The following is an 18510-nucleotide window of genomic DNA, read 5'->3' on the forward strand; positions in this document are numbered from 1 at the left end:
TTGATGGGGGCAGAAACCCGATCTACTATTAACACTAGGCACTTTTTGATAAAGCTTAGAGTTGCTCAGGTTACCCTAAGCTATTTCTATAGTTATGTTGCTGTAGGCTTTTCATCTTTTTTCTTCATTCTGTCTGTTCTCCCATTCTGCAGTATTTGTTGGTTTGACCCTTAACTGCGTGTGCTCTTTTTCATCCCTTTGAAATAAAAACTGGTTCAGAACTAATTAGAATCCAATTGGTTATTTTCCTAGACATTTATTGATTGACTTTATTGATCTCTCAGTGGAGAAATTTACACGTTACATCAGCTCAAATAGCCAAAGAAGAAGAATGTGCCTAAGGAAGAAAAAGGTGCATAGGATACAGTATATAGAGTGCTTCCACATCTCTCTCTCCCGCTCTGTGCTGCCAGGGGCCCAACAGACAACAGCGTAGAGTCATAGAAGGTTTTAAGCAGGGGCCTCCTCTGGAGGTGGAGGCGACTCTGACCCTTCTTAGACAGGGCATCGATGACATAGATGCCCTGTGTAAGACATAGTTGGCATGGCATGTACTTATATAGCGCCTTTATTCAAGTTAGGAGACTTGACCAAAGCGCTTTACACCACATTCATTCACCCATTCACACACACACTCACACACTAGTTCACCTTTTCTTATATAGAAGGTATTTATGGATCAGTGCTACTATGTTAGCTTTGTATGCATGCTTCTAGCTCCTTGAACCCTCTGTTTTTCTCGGCAGATGGCGGCTCACACACAGCCCGGTTCTGCTTGAGTGTTCTTCTCGTTATGAGGGAGATTTCCTCTTACCTGTCGTAGTATGCTTGCTAGGTGTTGAGGGACTGCTGTACAGTCAAGGACAAAATGCAAGCAGATACTGTTGCAAGTCAATGACTCGATCCAATTAGCTGCTTTTCCTTGGAAACCCTTTGCATGATTTAATTGTGTTGTCTATGTAAAATCCCTTTAGATGACCTGTTGCGAATTGAAATTATATAGATAAACCAAATTGAAAAAGGTCTGAGGGAACTACAGGGAAAATATGCTTCATCAACTCCTCAGTTGTCTATACCTGCTTATCCTTGCAGGTAAAAACATATTTCACATAAAAACTGATACTATTGCCGCTGCAAAATAAGGATGTCTAGCATGGTAAAGACCAGTTAATCCATGAGTGGGATTTCAGAGAGAATTAAAGTTAACACTAACATGAAAATCAATGTGTTTGTGCACATAAGATATGAGTCTAGGTGTAACCCAGCAGAAGTAAGGCAGTAAATCCAGATAAAATTGAAAAATAATTGCTAAATTTGAATGGTCAGTTTTTGGAAGCCTATGTTTAACCTTTACTAACTGAATTATATTTTGTTGGCTTTTTTCTATGAATGCAGTTAAAATATAAGAAGTTAGACTTTATGACTTAGTATGAATAGAAATCCAGTTGAAATATCTTCCTGTACTTAAAGCTTCATGTAAAATAGTTCTATGAAATGGATTCACAAGAAAAAGCATTAACCCTGAAACTCCTGTGTCAACATAAGGAGGAAAAAATACACTTTGCAGAAATTGTCATCAATCTGATTGAAAATAAAAGTTTTGTGTAATTTTTTTTTCCTGAAATGAACAATTAGTCGCTTAAAAAATGGTTATTACAGATAACAGATTTATATTGCGTTGTGTTTTATATTGTTGTGTTTTAAAGCATTAACTTGAAAGTGAGTAACTTTGGATCAACTCCGGGCTAATTCATGAATTCTGTCTGACATTAAAAAAAGTAGCAGATATTGTTTATTAGTTTTAAGCTACACATCCTATCAATATTCATACAGAACTAATAAGACTGGATCTAAGGACTCCTTGTAGCAGGTATGATGTTGAAACCTGCCTTGATTTAGTTTATTTTTCTGTGGCTGTGGAAGATTTTGAAGATGTGCATATTATCCTTTTAATGCCAAATGTACACCTCTGATGGTGTGATAAATGGTTGCTTTGCTAAGAAACATCCCAGTAGATTAAATACTAATCCCAACACAGATCTCTGTGTAATGGTCTAGCCATGCTCTATTCTAAAAGCAGTAATGCTCATGCAAGTAATTGTCAGGAAAAATATCAAATTTGGGAACACCATCGTAAATGAAGACACATGTGCAGCTACTTTTATGGACTGACTTCACAAACAACACCTTGGCTTCCTTATCAATCCTCTAAGCACATGCAATAGACTATTAAAGGCCTTTCTGTTAAATGCAGAGCTATAGCAGTATCAAAGACACAGGGAAAACATTGAAAATTATAGTTAGCATTGCTGTAGGCCCCCATAGTAATGTTAAAATAAATCAGGTACTTGACTAAATAAAATGACGTTTTAATGGTTTAATATAAGCTGAAAGGATACCAAAAGACACAGATAATAAAACAGATTAACTGACAAAACTCTTAGGTTTCTGATCAGTGAGACCATTGATTGAACTGATAAGGCACCAGGATTTAGTAAGCATGGGTGAATAGATCCCAATAGTTAACTCAAATGATAACGTTTTTATTTTTTTTTTAAACCAAGTCATGTCTTAAATTATCCTAAGGAAATCCTGTAAAATCGTCATTGGTTTTGTAAAACAGGTTTCTGGAGTACATGGGGAGAACATGCAAACACCATGTGGAGGAACCGGAAGCCAGAATACAAACTCCAAACCTTTTTGCTGGAAAGCAAGCATGTTACCAGCTGCCCCACTGTGTAGCCTCCACCCAAATCAGTTACATAGAATATTACTTGACCCATTAAAACAAACTTTATGAGCACCCATCTGAAGATTGACTGGTGGTACTAATCTACGACAACTTTCTGCTGTAAATGTTCACAAGGTCACAGGCAGCTGCTCTGTCACTCCCTGTTTTCAGAAGAGACACAGCTTAACAGAAATAAATACAAGTACTTTCCATGGAAATAAAAGTAGAGAAAGTTAATGGTAATAAAAGGCCTGGAAACCTTTCCTGGAAAAGGAGGCAGCTAAACATATAATCCCTTGGTGAAGAGTACTGTCTATGAAAAGAAATACTAACTTTAGAAAGGTTTGTGGAAGCAGCGGCTCTATTAATGACAGAGATGTAAAATCAGAATTTACTTCTATGGACATATATTTATATACAGGTCCTTCTCAAAATATTAGCATATTGTGTTAAAGTTCATTATTTCCAGTAATGTAATGATACAACTTGGACATTCATATACTTTAGATTAATTGCAAACTAACTGAAATATTTCAGGTCTTTTATTGTCTTGATACAGATTATTTTGGCATATAGCTCATGAAAACCCAAAATTCCTATCTCAGAAAATTCAGTCAGTCAAAGCTTTCAGACTATTGACAGGGCTAAAAGTTGTTCCATCTGTTTAGGAGTACTTTTCATGGAAAGAAAGAAACTAAACAAAGTATTATAAGTGACAATAATTGTGTTTAATATTCCAACTAGGAACTGTAATCTAACATAACATGAGGAATCATTTTGATTATTTAATGTTAATTATAGATTTTTCTGTGTGAGTGTCACAATTCTTTGACAAATTCTTGCTAGATTGTCTGATTAACATATAAAAGGATTCAGCCTATAGTTAAAACCCCTCGGATAACAAAGGTTTTTTTGATAAAACTTGGCTTTCATAAAATAAAACCGTGTTGTTGTGTCAGATTACTTAAAAACCAGTCTGTCATTCTTGAGCACGTTCCCAGTTAAGAATCAGATCTGGACTCTACAATGTTAGATATACCCAGCATTCCATCTCTAATCTTACAAATAACTCTGCTGTCTGTTATGTTCTACACTGTAAGCAATGGAAAATACCTGCTAGTTCAGACTTTCAGTATCTGCTCCTCTTCTCTGCTGACACAAACTCAGCTCAGCCTGGGAAATGAAGCCTGGATGCCCCTTGAGGCTGAGGACACCGGAACTTTCCTGTATCAGTGTGCTATTCTTCATTCCGGAAAGCTCCTTTTTCTCCTTACCTATAACCTCAGCCTCTGGGTGCCTTCTGACACAAGCCCCAGCAGAGATCCTGAGTCAGTATAAATACACTTCTTTGGTTACCACCTAACGTCTGTCTTTGACAATGAAAAGAAAAGACCTGATGGTTGTAGTTTGATTGGGTAGGGTAATATCTAATTCCATTTAGAGATACTAATCTTACTTTTTTTCTGATTTGCCTACCATAACACATACAGTACATGCTCTGTGTCTTTTTATTTCAGTCATATTTCTTCTTTCCTATTTCTTTAATATTGCTTCTAAAGAGCCAAAATTTATTCTTATTTTTTTACGTACTTTTGAGTATTTTCCCCAAAAGATATTGGCTGCATGTAACACCAATTTTTATTTTAAGTTCAGAGCCAGAGGATTTATTCCCCTGATGATTATTTATTTTCATGCTAGGCAAGCCACTTGACCAGTGACTCATTCGAACGCAAAAAAGACTCCCAGCCTTAAAAGGTTTACCAGTGTTATATCAAATCATAACAGAAAAACACATTTTAAATTGGATCTGTCTGCCTTAGTTACTTCCAGCCCGTCACAAAGACCTAGTTTCTTCCGATATTTATGGCTGTACCTATGACAAATACCATAAAATTGGCCAACACGAGTAGTTTTTTTTTAGCAATAAAAGTTTAATTCCGGAAGATTTATTTTCTGAAAATATACATTGAATGTATATATTGTCACCCTTAAATGTTTGAGATGACCAAAAATGGAAATGCGTGCATGATAGGATCTAAGTAGTTAGTTAATTTATTAAGGTAAATAGTATACCAATATCAAACTAGCCTGAAGTGAAAAAACTTTTCCTGTTTGGTTTTATTAGCCACACAAAGGTCTAAATACTGCCTGACTTGTAGGATCAGAGCATAACTTAATTAAAACCTGTCAGGCAATATGAAGTTAGCCAAAAGATCACAGAAGGCAATACGTCTTTGCCAAATGAAATTCAAGACTGAACTAAACTCTTGACATCTACATATCTGAAGAGACTTACAAACCTGTGGGTTTCCGTGAATCTCAGCATTTGTCATTATTTACACATTTATGGAAAATCAAAGACTAATGAAACTCCCTAGAAAGGAGCGGTCTACCAAAATCACCATCAAAAGTTCAACAACCACTCAACTCTGGAAAGAATCCAGGAGAGGAACTGCTGGCTTCACATGATTTAGTACAATTCAGTATTCACACATTTGCAATAAGACAGATGGCCCTAAAAAAGCCCCCAACACACATCCATGGTAGAAAAACCACTGCTTAGTAAATAAGCAAAACACACACGTCAATCTCAAAACTGTCTAAATGTCAGAATGATCACTAAAACTAAAAATATTATGTGATAAAAATTCAGAACTTTTTGAAAGGTGTGCATTTAATCCTTGTGTGAAATAAAAACAACAAATAATCGGTTATGCAGATTTTATATTTTGATTTGTAATAATGAATCCTATTAAACAGGGGTTTGGTCTATTTCCAACATTAATAACGTAGCGCAGACCCTCCATAACCTTTAGCATATCGACTTATGGAAAATGTTGGTTAGATGACCCACACACTGCACTCAAGAGCAAACATGAATCTTTTTTTTTTTTTTTTTTTTTTTACATATTCAGTGTATGAATTTCTCTATTGATACATAAATGTCCTGTGCTTTGAGCAGCATTAAAGCAACAGGTGCCAAGAGGTAGACTGACAAAAGTAGCTACATACAGTCGGTGCCACCGGGCCCTATAACCAACGGCTGTGTGCCCCCAAGTGGACACAAGGGCCCATTAACTGAGAAGGATAGAGCAACCAGACTTGAACCAGCAACCCATTTACAGGAGAAACTCCCTGACACTAAGACAATGAGTTAAGCCTGGACTGATTTAATCTTCTGGCAGATATGGCAGATTTTTTTATTTCGACTGCAATTTTGGTTCCTTATAAGAAGTGAACCAGGCCACTCATCTAATAAGAAAAATAATAAAAAAAAAAAAAAAAAAAAAAAAAAAAGAAACTTGCATATCTATTTTTTTAAATATTGAACTTTTGTCTAAATTTAAAAAAATATTAATGGATTTATAAAGCATTTAAGCTGTTGACAGGCTTTATGCATGTTTTATTTTGTGTTTTTTTTTTGCTCTTTTGTGTGTTTGTTTCTAAGTAATAAGTTTGCAAAACCTCCTAACTGCCACCATAATCTATAGCTCCCTGTACAGTTTTAATTTTGGTCTATGGTTGGGAATCTAGCAGGACACATTCATATAATATTTCAGTCAAAATAAAAATTACAACATATTAACCTTGAATTTATTAGTGCTGCAAATGATTTTGTTTGAATGTACCTTTGAAATAGGTTCACCCATTTTAAGTGTACCTATCGCCAAATAGAGCCATCTCAGCCCAATAGATATGAATAGAATGAATGTCCTTAAAACTCTTTTTTTAAGTTAGATATGACTGTGTAGGATCTTTGAATAACACAATAGTTAAAACTTTTAGAACTTTTAAAAATGGAAGACACCTGTCGAATTGAGCATTCTGAACTCTGTTTTTGCCAAAGAAAAATGTTTTTAATGTAGGGGAAGAAACATTATTAACTTAGTCTGAGCTTAAGTTTATTTTGCACAAAATAATATATTGAGTACATAATAAAAATTAGATAACTGAAAATACACAATAATGTTCTACCTGCTGGGTGTTGCTGCCTGACACACTTCCACCATTTTTTAAGCTCCTGCTTGCAGGCCTTTACACACCAGTCATGCCTCCACCTGTACCGACCCCGGGAAAGTGCGATCTTACAGCCAGACAAGATGTGCTGGAGGCCAGCGTTGATGTTATGGCAAAGTGAGCAGCTCTCTTCATTACTGAACCACTGGTGGAGGTTTTGTGGACAGGATATGGTATCATAGGTGGCTCTGATCAAGAAGCTGAGCCTGGCTTGGGGGATTTTCCAAAGATCAGACCATGACATGGGCCTGTCTGAGATGTCTTCCCATGACAACCAGCCTCCCTGTCTGCTCTGTGACACAGCCTTGACATAGAGACGATCCTGTTCTGGCCTGGCCATTTCCGCTATTCTTTCAAGGCCTTTGACTAAAATGGGGGGTCTCACCATTCCCCAACCCTGCACGACCCTCCTGGACTCTGCCCACCACTTTGCGATGTTTCAGCCTGCTGACTGACAAGTCGACATCCTCCTGGGCTTTCCACTTCCTCCATGTTCGTACATGGGAGACTGCTGCTCTCACCAGTTGGTCGGTGGATTTCCTCAGCTCCAGTACCAAGCAGACATTCTCCTGGATGTATTCCTGGCTTATAAACTGTAGTAGTAGCTGCAGCATATTCCTTCCAAACAGCCCTACATCTGACAGGCATTTTGGCAGGACCAGACACTTCTTGATGAATGAGTTGGCCAGCTTTTCCATATTGTTGCCACTGAAGGGGGGACCTCGCGCATCTTCAGAGGCCACATCACCCTTGAGTAGAGTATGAACTGATAGCTCCATACCTTATACTTCCCCGAGAGCTGGCTCTTGTTGATCCTGGCCAAGCCATTTGCAAACTACGGACGGGTTTGTTTGCCAGCAAAGGGATAGCTTCCCTGCCTCATCCTTGCCCAGCCGCTGTCTGGAGGACGGTAGTAATATTGTCCATGTAGCCTTGCACAAGTGGAATCCTTCAGCCTGTCGGTCGCTTCATCCCTCCTGCCATCTGCTTCTGCCCTATGAGGATGACTGCTACGAACAGAATCGTTGAGATGGAACATCCCATGGCAATGCCAACCTCCTGCCATTACCAGCCAGTTGTAGAGTCCTGGTGAGTGCAGCACATCTCGAAGTCTGCAAAGTACCTGGCCACCAGGATGCGAATGAGGACAGGGATGTAAAAAAAGTCCACAGCATAGTCGATGAGTTGGTGGGAGACAGACCTATATGCGTTGGCAAGGTCCGCCCCCACACTACATGCAGGTCTCTTTGCTCTCCCTTTGCTCTCTGGATCTGCTCCCATATGACTGCTGAGTGTTCCACACACCTTGGGAAGCCTTCTGGCTTCTGGCCTTCTGGCAGCTGGTGTTGATGTACCTGTTTTTCATGTGTGCTGTTTTTTCTTTTATTTTGTTTAACCTTTTTCTCAGTATTGACGGAATCATGGAAACATTCCACGGAGAAAAACATCTGATGTTGCCAGAGTTGTCATCTACCTAATGAAAGAGCCTTTTATTATTTCCTCATTGCTACGTGTTTGGCTGTTAATATGGACTTCATGACTCGTTGAGTTTACATTGCAAGGACTGCAGCAAGGTGGTGGTTGTGGGGGTAGGGGTGCGCAGCGCTTATAACAGAAAAGCTCGTATTGAGAAACACAAACTGATGAGCTGGTGTTTTGAGGGAAGCCTAAACTTGACCTTTGATTCTGACATCTTCCTAAAGCTTAAAAACCACTTACATACAAAGAGTTGCTTCACTGTGAGTAGAGGGCAACATTTAAAATTTTACAGGATAGTTTTCTGGCACTACATTAAGTCAGAATTAAACCTGGGGTTCTGCACATCCACATTTAAGGTATTGACACAATTAGAGATAAAAAGGGCTGCATAGTAGCTCTAAAGACCACTTATCTCAGCTAAGCAAGTAGAGAAACGATTATCAGATAGGCGGTGCTGTCAATAAGAATTTTATGTCAAACAGAAATGAGAATTTTTTGAAATATAAATCTTTAATTTTCATTAGAGGAGTATTTGGCTTCTTATTTAGTGAAATTTTTGAAAATAAAATTAATGAATTTTTGAAACAATCCACATGCATAACCATGTACGCACTCCGGAGAGGGAAACAGCTATTAAACACGTGCCAGAGCAAGCTCATCTCTCCTCGTGTACTCTTTGTTTAAAAGTTGCTGTTTATATCAATCATACAAGCTTACTTTCCAAAAGAAAATTTGCAATTTTTCCACTATCTCAGACTCACTACCGGTAATTTAAAAGGGACGAGCACGTAGGACGCCTTATGTAAACATACAACCAGAATGATTGACAATTAGTAGGGACGAATTAATTGCATGATCCACCTGGAAAAAGAATATCCTCCACTTTACTTTTAACTTATGATGCTTTTATTAAGTATTAAATGATTTTAGGACTAACATGTTTGCCTCAAATAAAGCCACTCTAAGTCATTCTAGTATTTTAGCTCTATAACATGGTAGAGAAAAAAATAATTTTACCTTTAAGCTCTTTCCTTAGACAGAAGTCATATTTTTTGTTAACTGAAGACAAAATACTTTTCATACAAGTGATTCAGCAAAGCAATCTGGTAAGGACAGCCACAATTCCAAACCCAGCTCAAAACTAAGCATAGACATTGATTTTCTTTTCAAACAGACTTAACTTTGTGAAAAAAAATCAAATGAACCCCATTGCAGCCTGTTTGCTGTGCCAACATATTTGGACGTAATAACATTTTGGAGCAGCTGTAGCAATTCTGAAAAAAATAAATAAATGGCTGAAACAGCTAACAAAGTAATACCTTTCACATTATTTTATGTCATATTTCTCTTGTGAAGAATAAATTAGAACACAACTAAATGTTTTTACATTTAAAAGGGCTAAAATCACACATGGACGTGACGGGGTGAGAACTTGTGACAGGTTTATTGTGTTTATAATTTAGACATTTATTTTGGTGTGTTTCTGAATGTTTAGATAACAATGAATACCATGAGGTCAAAAAGCTGTCTGATGCTGTCAGAAATAAAGAGTGAAAGGGATTTCATGAGTTCATGAAAAAAATAACATTCAGGGGTTTCACTTAAGAACATTTAGACATATTGTTATCATTGAGTTGACAACTAGAAACAGGTTCGGGTTGTCAACTCTGTTGTCAACTGATGGAGGTTTCTCCCTTTTAAAAGGGAGTTTTTCCTCTCCACTATTGCTACAAGCATGCTTGGTGTTAGGGATTACCAATGAGTCAATGCAATCAACTGGTTTTCCTTAGATAGAAAACTTTGAATCAATCTGACTGTATGATGTGGTTAAACTGTAAAGTGCCTTGAGATGACATGTGTTGTGAATTGGCGCTTTATAAATAAACTGAATCGAATTATGTTGAGGTTAGAGGGGTGCACTTGTGCTATGAGAAGGTTGCAAGTACCGATTTCGATCCCCACAGCCTTCATTCTGGGTCCCTGAGCAAGACCCTTAACCCCACACTACCCCCCAGGTGCTGCACAGTGGCAGCTCACTGCTCCCCAAGGGGATTGGTTAAATGCAGAGGTGAATTTCTCCAGTGAGTTTAATGAAGTTCAATTATTATTAAATCATGAAACTGCGCTAGGCTGGTGCTACTGTGGACATAAAAGTGCATTTATGTACAACCAAAAAGATAGACTGTAAAGTTTCACTTTCAAAAGGAAATTTTTGCTCTCTCACATGAATCCAAATCAAAGTTTGCCACAGAAAACGCCTACATGACCAGGTTGTCTGGATTAATTGGCTTTTAACATTTAGGTCTAAAATATAACACGCGTGGCATAACCTCAGTACCGCAAAAACCTCATGCAGCTTAAAAACAAAAATTGTCGTTTTACTAAAGTTAATTCAACCAAGGGGTATTTTAGCTGTCTGAGGGTGGGATATTTTATCTTCAGCTAAAACATACAATTTTGTTTACATGAATCCTCAGAGGAGGCACAGCTTGGGTCCAAATTTTTTTAAGAGTTTAGGGTTGGCAGGACTTATAACAAAACAGGACGTAGGCAAAAACATGATGGAACTCAATTTATTTTTTTCCTGATATAACCAAACAAGACAGGAGGAGACTAACAGAGCCAAAGCACAGCAGAAAAAACAACCAGGAGTGATCAACGACCGGAGGAGTCCAACTGAATATACTCCAGCTATGCAGGTGTATGAATGAAGTCGCTGGGGAAAAATAAATATTTGACATGGAAACACGGGGATCAGAGAAACCAAACATAATCAAGAACTGAGATAACATAAATACCTAACTGACCAATCCATCTCCCACTTAAATTCACCAACACTTAGAAACAACCGTTCTTCAACTCTTTCTCTTCAGGTGTAGGAATATGACAGTTTAAATAGGGTAATTTTACATTTTGTGGTGGAAAAACAAGGAAATGCCACCAAAGTGGTTGTTTCTGTCCTAGATCTAGTGGAATCAATATGAGGAGAAAACATATGACTTTGTTTTCATCCAGTAGACAACTAGGTGTAGCAAAATATCTGCTTCATAGGTAAAGAGCCAAATGTATTGTCCTAGGGCATTTTTAACATATGCTGATCATATTTCTTGCAGCAAAATGCCTTCTTTGTATTTTTACAATGTTGCATAGACACAGCATAGTATGTATATATATATATATATATATATATATATATATATATTTGTGTGTGTGTGTGTGTGTGTGTACCAATTTGTTTTGTCTAGGTTTTGGTTTGCAGGATATTTCAGCACAGTTGAAGATCATATTAAGGACGAAAATGGGAAACTGCTGTGCAACTTTCATAGCCTTCTTTTCATTCCATCTAGTGTGTTAATATTCAAGTTTCCTATCAAGAGCAGATGGTTGCGAGAAACAAGACACTGGGGTCATGAAAATGCTGAAAATTCGCTTTACTCAGGTAATTTTTTCCATTAGATTTTTGTCTGCAGGTAACTTATTCCTGTATTAATATTTTAGCAGTTTTGGTAAATAGAGAATTAGACCACAAATCACATCAGCAAAAATAACTCTTTCTTGCCACCTCCGACAAAAAAAGGCAGAGCCAAAAATCGATGGACCAGAGCGGTGTCTATGTGATCTCCTCTGTGTTGAGCCACAGTGAGTCACACTGGGCAGCATGACCACTAAATCAAGGAGCTGTTTGAACAGCTGCATTCCTTCACACCCCTTCATCCTTTCCCCTCTCTCTCTTGCTACTCAGTAAAACTAGAGGGGTCTATACTTGTGACCCCTCTTCTGTCTCATCCCAGCCTGTCGTTGTGGTCAACCTTAATGTATAAACAAAAAAACGTGGAAAAGTGAGTAAAGTCGATTCTTGTTCTGTGGACAGGTGAGTGCATAGATAAAATTGAGAAATTTGACTGAATATTCACAACTGCAGCTGTTGCTGAAAAATTGACCTGACCACCTGAATGAGTCATTATACAGCTTCTCTTTCTTTTTATACCTGAATCTAAACCTCCTCTAAAGTCATACTTTGCTTGTCAGTCAGATGCATGGCAATTCCAGATGTATAGACATTAGCAGTGAAAGACCGCCTGCTGTTCAGTGAATGTGTGGTAATGTGAAACTGAAGATGTTCCATAAAACCACATATAAAGCTAACAAAAATATACTGGTGTTCATCTGTATGCCTGACTTTAAAGATCCATCTGGCAAAATTTAACAGGGAAACAAAAATAAACTTTTTTTTTTATATATTTGGTCCTGAATTATGTTGAAAAATAGGTCCTATCTTCTGTATTTTCTAATTACAGTCAATAAAGCAAATTTGTTGTTGAGGTTTTTTTAAACAGATCAGGATTTTATGTTTTTTTTTTTTTTTTTTTTTTTTTTTTTTTTACAAAATAACCTTGTGCAAATTCTGCAAAATCTAACCCTAATCAAAGTCACATTTTTCGGAAAATGCTATAGCTTTAAAGTGCAATAAAAAAAACAGAACTGCAGGCCTTTTATCTGTTAATTTACCAATAGTATTCCTAAAACTGCTTTTCTTTACATTAAAGTTTCAGCAGGACAGCCAAATATTAAATGTTTGTTTAGACTAACACTAATAGGACTCACCGACAATTGTACTAATAAATAATAGTAATATAGTTTCAGTTAATGATATACAGACACAATCTCTATAGCTTATAAATTTGGCTTGTTGTTTCAGACATTATACAACTTTATGATTAATAGTTAATCTGCTTTCTTTAGAGTAAATGAATATCTATGCAAATGGTGAAAACACATACATTGAATGCTGGTTTGTTAGAGTTATAAAGTGATATACATGGCCTTTAATTTAGTTTTAACGATTCAGAGGATTTTTATTTTTTATTTTTCCTAGCAGTAAAAAATGCTCACTGGCAGTGCAGCACACATTAAATCATAGACAAGAAATGTCATGATCCTGTCCTTTGTGGACTTTTTGGTTGTGTTTGAGTTTCTTATTGTGTTTTTATTTGCATTTTTATTTATGTCATCCTGTGTTTTCTCGGGTATTGTTTCTTTTCCACTTTGTGTTATTGTAGTTGTTTCCCAGTTGTATTTAAGCAGTGTTGTGTTTTTTGTGTTGCTCCCTGTTGCCCTATGGTGCCAGTCTACTTTCACCTGGCGCTCTTCTAATTACTTCTGTTCACAGCTGCTCCCTATCAGCTGATTGCCGCAGTCTTTGTTCTGTCTCTCATATATACTCTTCCTGCAGTTCCTCAGTGCTGGAACTGCACTTGGGTCCTCTAAAAACCTTAACACAACCTGACAATAAAACAAGTGCTGGGAGTTGAGTTTAATGAGGGATTTTGACACTTTAAAAGTCCTTTGATTGGGACTGGTTTAATCCTATTAGCAGGTTAGGAATCTTTTGATTTGTTTGGCACTAGTAAGTTTTAATGAACATAAACCTGACAGGAAGGAGGGTGTAGAGAAATGGGAAAACATTCAACACATGATTAGATACTGGAAATAAAGGACAACTACATTGGGGACTATAACCTCTGCACATGGTGGGCCAGCTCTACCCACTGAGCCACTCAGAACCCTACCTTGATCTTCTTATGTTTAAAATGACCCAAACTGTTGATATGGATATGTTGTAAAAGATTAAATTCAAGTATAAGTGAGCCCCTCTTCAAAGGTTTCAACATAGTATCCACACTTAGCATGTTTAAAGGGCATTACATTAACACAAACAGTGAGTTGGGATTTAAAAAGATAATTTTTCTGTTTGGCCTTCAAGTGAACCTGAAGCTTAAACTGTTACTTTTGGCAAAAACCTGCAGATTTATTGCTGAAAGAATTGAAGCTTGACTGTCTCTCCATTAAAAAGTCATCCTGTAATTCATTTTTTAACATGGGACTAATTATTTTTGTACAAGCGACATACAACATTCTAAAAATGTGGGAGGGGAATTGAATTACAAAGAAATTTGAGTTTTAAATGATTCAGCACATTTCCATGGCTTTCAAACTGAGCCAACAGAAGTTCTACATTTGACAATCCTCTACTCTGACAGTGTCCCTGTTGAATATATGTTGCTGCAGTCCCAGGAGAGGTTGTAGGAGTTCAGATGTAGCTTTTCATCAAATTGTTATTGAAGAAAGATCTTATACCTGAGGGGAAACACTGACAGAAGTGTCCACTGCAGCACTAATGCTAAACAGATGAAGTCCATCAACTACCATCCTGCATTTTACTCTTGTTTCACATATGCAATTACATTGTTAAACTGGAACAGTGCAGTGATCCAACAGTAATGAGTCAAATAAAAGTAATTTAGACTTGGGAATAAATGCAGCAGCAAAGATGGAACTCAAAGATACCCAAACATCTAAAACAGTTTCCAACTATTTGCTCTGCTTTGACTTTGTTAAATGAAAATTGATGTGCTTTTTTTTTTTTTTTTACTTCAAATCCTTCAGCACCAGCAACAGAAGACAGTTTAAACATATTATGATTAACTGAAATAACTTATATGAACACAAGCATGCTAAGCATCTTGGATTGTGCTAGTGACTGAGGGTGGAGTTGGTGATTGCGGGAACATAATTATCATTTTTTTTATATAACCTTTTGACCTCAGTTGAAACATACCACATATCTGAGTAAAGAACATACTTTACTGACAAAACATTAAGATGGCAGCCAATGGAGAAAAAATAGTGACAATTTGAAATTAATTTTTTGGTCAGTTTGGTTGCAATGAGAAGAAATGAAGAACCATAAAGATTTAATGGAGCACTTTTAGCTGTGTGACGTCCCTATCATGCATTACTCAGGACATATCAGAACAAACAGTGATCATGACATACTAAGCAAATAAATGAAAGCTTTTCTCTTGTATTCTCAGGTAGACAAAACAAAGATTATTGTCTTTGGATCAGAATCTTTGAAAAATAAGCTAATTATATAATCACTTCATCTGGATGGAATGATATTGGTCTCAGATAATATTGCAAAAGAACTTGGTGTTATTTCTGCAATTAGGAGTTGTCATTCAAATTCCATGCTAAAAATGTGTCGTTAAATGTCAATTTTTCATCTCTAGAATAATGCATGAATTAGAAATATCCTGTCCAGGGGTGATGTTAAGAAACTAGTCCATACATTTACTACTTCAAAGCTGGACTCCTGTAATTCTTTACTATCAGAAAGTCCACTGAATGAGGTTAAAAGCTTTTAGCTGATCCAAGTCAGAGTTCTGGTGAGGATTAAAAACAGAGATCATATTTCTCCTATCTTAACTTTCCTTCATCATTTCCCATTAAATTCAGAGTAGAATTTCAAATCCTCCTTCTCGCATATAAAGCCTTAAATCTATATTCCATCAGAAATCTGATTGTTCCTTATATTCCTAATAGAGCATTATTCTCAATCAGCAGGTTTGCTAGTTGTTCCCAGAAGTTCTAAAAGTAGAATGGGAGACAGGTCTTTCGGTTATCAAGCTCCTCTCATGTGGAACCAAATACCAGTTCAAGTCAGTGAGGCAGACACCCTGTCCACTTTTAAGACTAAGCTTAAAAGTGGACAGGGTGAAAAGTACCTTGAGATGACATGCGTTGTAAATTGTCACTACAAATAGTGACAATTTACAATTGAATAGAAAAGAAAAGAAAAATCTAAAAGCTCTTGCATGGATTTACATTTGTATTTAAGTTCAACTGAACACCAACAAGTGTTTTGGGTTATGACTTTACAAGATTTGTACATGAATCTGATTCAGTCACTACATGTGCATTCATTTATCATTGCAAAAAAAGCTCCAACTCAGTCAGATTAAAGAACGGTAAACAACAATTTGTATATCTTGCCTTGGATTCTATAGGTCTGGACTTTGTTTTGGCAATTGTGACTCACTTCTCTTTGCCTTCTGAAGCTAAACTTACAGGAAACTAGATGCTGCCACATCACTGTTTGCTGTTATGGTGCTGATTTTAACCTGGAAAGACTCACACAGAAGACAAGTAACAACTGTGGTGTTTTATTGACATAAGAAATAAAGAGCTCTTGCTCAGGCCCAGGAGGAAGACGTAGGCATATTGACGTATGATGTTATGCTTGGGCAAATGAATTACAATAGGTATGTCTTCCCCCGAGGCCTGACATTGGTGGTGAAATACAGGCTGAAGGAAGAAGGGAGCCAGATGAAGATGAGGATGATGGGAAGAAGGAGAGGGTACAGCTTTGCTGAAAAGAAAGGAGAACTATGGATGTTAGATACTTAAAAAAGCAGAGTCCAGAGTAATTAGCCATGGTGTAGGCTTGGCATGGAGCTGATAGGCTGAGAATGAGAGTCGAGGCTGGATATCATCCAGTTTGAATTTTGGCCTAGGCTTCATTTCAAAGTGATGTTTGTTTGGTTTTGTTTTCCACATTTTCTTTGTCTTATGGATTGAATAGGAAAAATATTATAAAGGACTTCCTCTAGTTTTATTTCAATCATGTTGGTCTACTTGCTCCACCTGCATTAACACAGAGGTTTTTTTTTTTTTTTTTGCTTGGCCCCTTTTTAATTTACAAGTAAGGCCCTCACCAAAAAAATGTTTCCTTCAGCCCCGGCCAACCTTTTCAACCGTAGTACAAAGAAATGTCAACTGCAATAAATAGTTATAGCAAATAGTATATAAACTAGCATCTCCTTTTAAATCACAAAACGTAAACCTTTCAAGTGTAAGTATTTGAACTGTTTACTGTTTAAACTCAGAACTGTCCTGTGGACAAATTCCTTCTACCATTGTTTTATAGCTGAACCATCATATAACTTCTTTGTAACCTTAACCCCTGACCTGACTACTGTGTTCCTTGGTCTTCATGGTGCGGCTTGTCTTTCATTTTATCCTTATTAAACATCTGAAGACTTCACTAATCTCTTAAATAAAAGGACTTGGCAGTGTGGGATACCATAGTAGCCCTTCAGAAGTCCAGTCAGCAAACATCTTGCACCATCGTTCCATGTCATTACCGTCATGACATGGCATCCTCGGATAAATTATTCTTAGAAATGCTAAAATATAAGGTTATAATGGAAAATAAAATTATTGCCATTTGTCTCTGTAGAGGCTTTTAAATACAACTTGTAAATTGAGAAAATATTCTCCTTAAGTTAGACAAGAATGAGTGGAAGGTAGTGGCGAGCTTGAGTCATAAACTTGGGATCAGAGCTTTGCATCATGGAATGCGTGCTTACCCACAGAGCCACTAGTAGACTCTGGATTCCAGTAAATGTTTTTCACCCTGAACACCATTTGTTCTTTGATGTTGTGACTAAAGCCTCTGTCACACAACCACTTCCATCATAACTACTCAAGCAGGCACGTATTATTCTGGTCTGTGTGCCACTTCCCATTTATGTCATGTTTGCTTTTGAAATGTGAAACTGTGGATGTTTACAAGAACCAGATAATTCAATGTGTCGTGAATATCAGCAACAACAATCATGTGGTTTGTCCTGCTGCTAAAACCAGAGAGTCAACGCACAAATCATGTTGGGGCTGAGCTATCTGGGTAGTTTCTTGCTTATGTTGGGAAAGCACTGATTACAAAAGGGGGTTGTAACTGTAAGCAACATGAAAACACCAAAATTATCTTTTGACAGAGAAAATCTCATGGTTTCTTAAAATAATGTCATTACAGAAGACACCAGTGAAGCCTTATTTTGAGAATGATAAAACCACCCCAATTATTCTGAATGCACTAAACAGATAATTTGTAGCAATCAGACGGTACAACTTCCAATCCCATCTGAAAACATCTAGGGAAGTATTTGTTTGTTGAAATTGCATAGATTAAGATTTATTTATAGAGTGCATTCCAAACAAGCAAGGTCCGGATGCATGCTGCCAGAATTATATCTGACTCATTGTTTTGTTTGTGAGAGCATAGAAAAGCCTGCCTCAGCAGACAGCAATCAGATAAAACTTCTGCATCCTAAAGGACACCAGATAATTGAGGGGCTTATTTTTTTATTTACTTTATTTTCCACTGTGCTTGATTTAGGAGTCAAATACAAGGTTCATACTCAATCATTTAATTCCATTGCATTTCAGGTTTGTTCAGTTTACATTAATCCTGTTGTTTACAGTTTATACAGACGTGGGTAGATTTTTCACATATAATACTCTATATAATACTCTATTTTTACTCAAGTAGCAGTAAAAGCGTATTTGATAAAAAGGTCACTCAAGCAAAGAACCTGAGTAGCTACAGGGAGCTGGTGGACTGCTTGGTGTGGGAACAATCATCTCATCCTGAAAGTGGC

Source organism: Cyprinodon variegatus, unplaced genomic scaffold, assembly GCF_000732505.1.
Source record: "Cyprinodon variegatus isolate N-32 unplaced genomic scaffold, C_variegatus-1.0 Scaffold29, whole genome shotgun sequence".
NCBI lineage: Eukaryota > Metazoa > Chordata > Actinopteri > Cyprinodontiformes > Cyprinodontidae > Cyprinodon > Cyprinodon variegatus.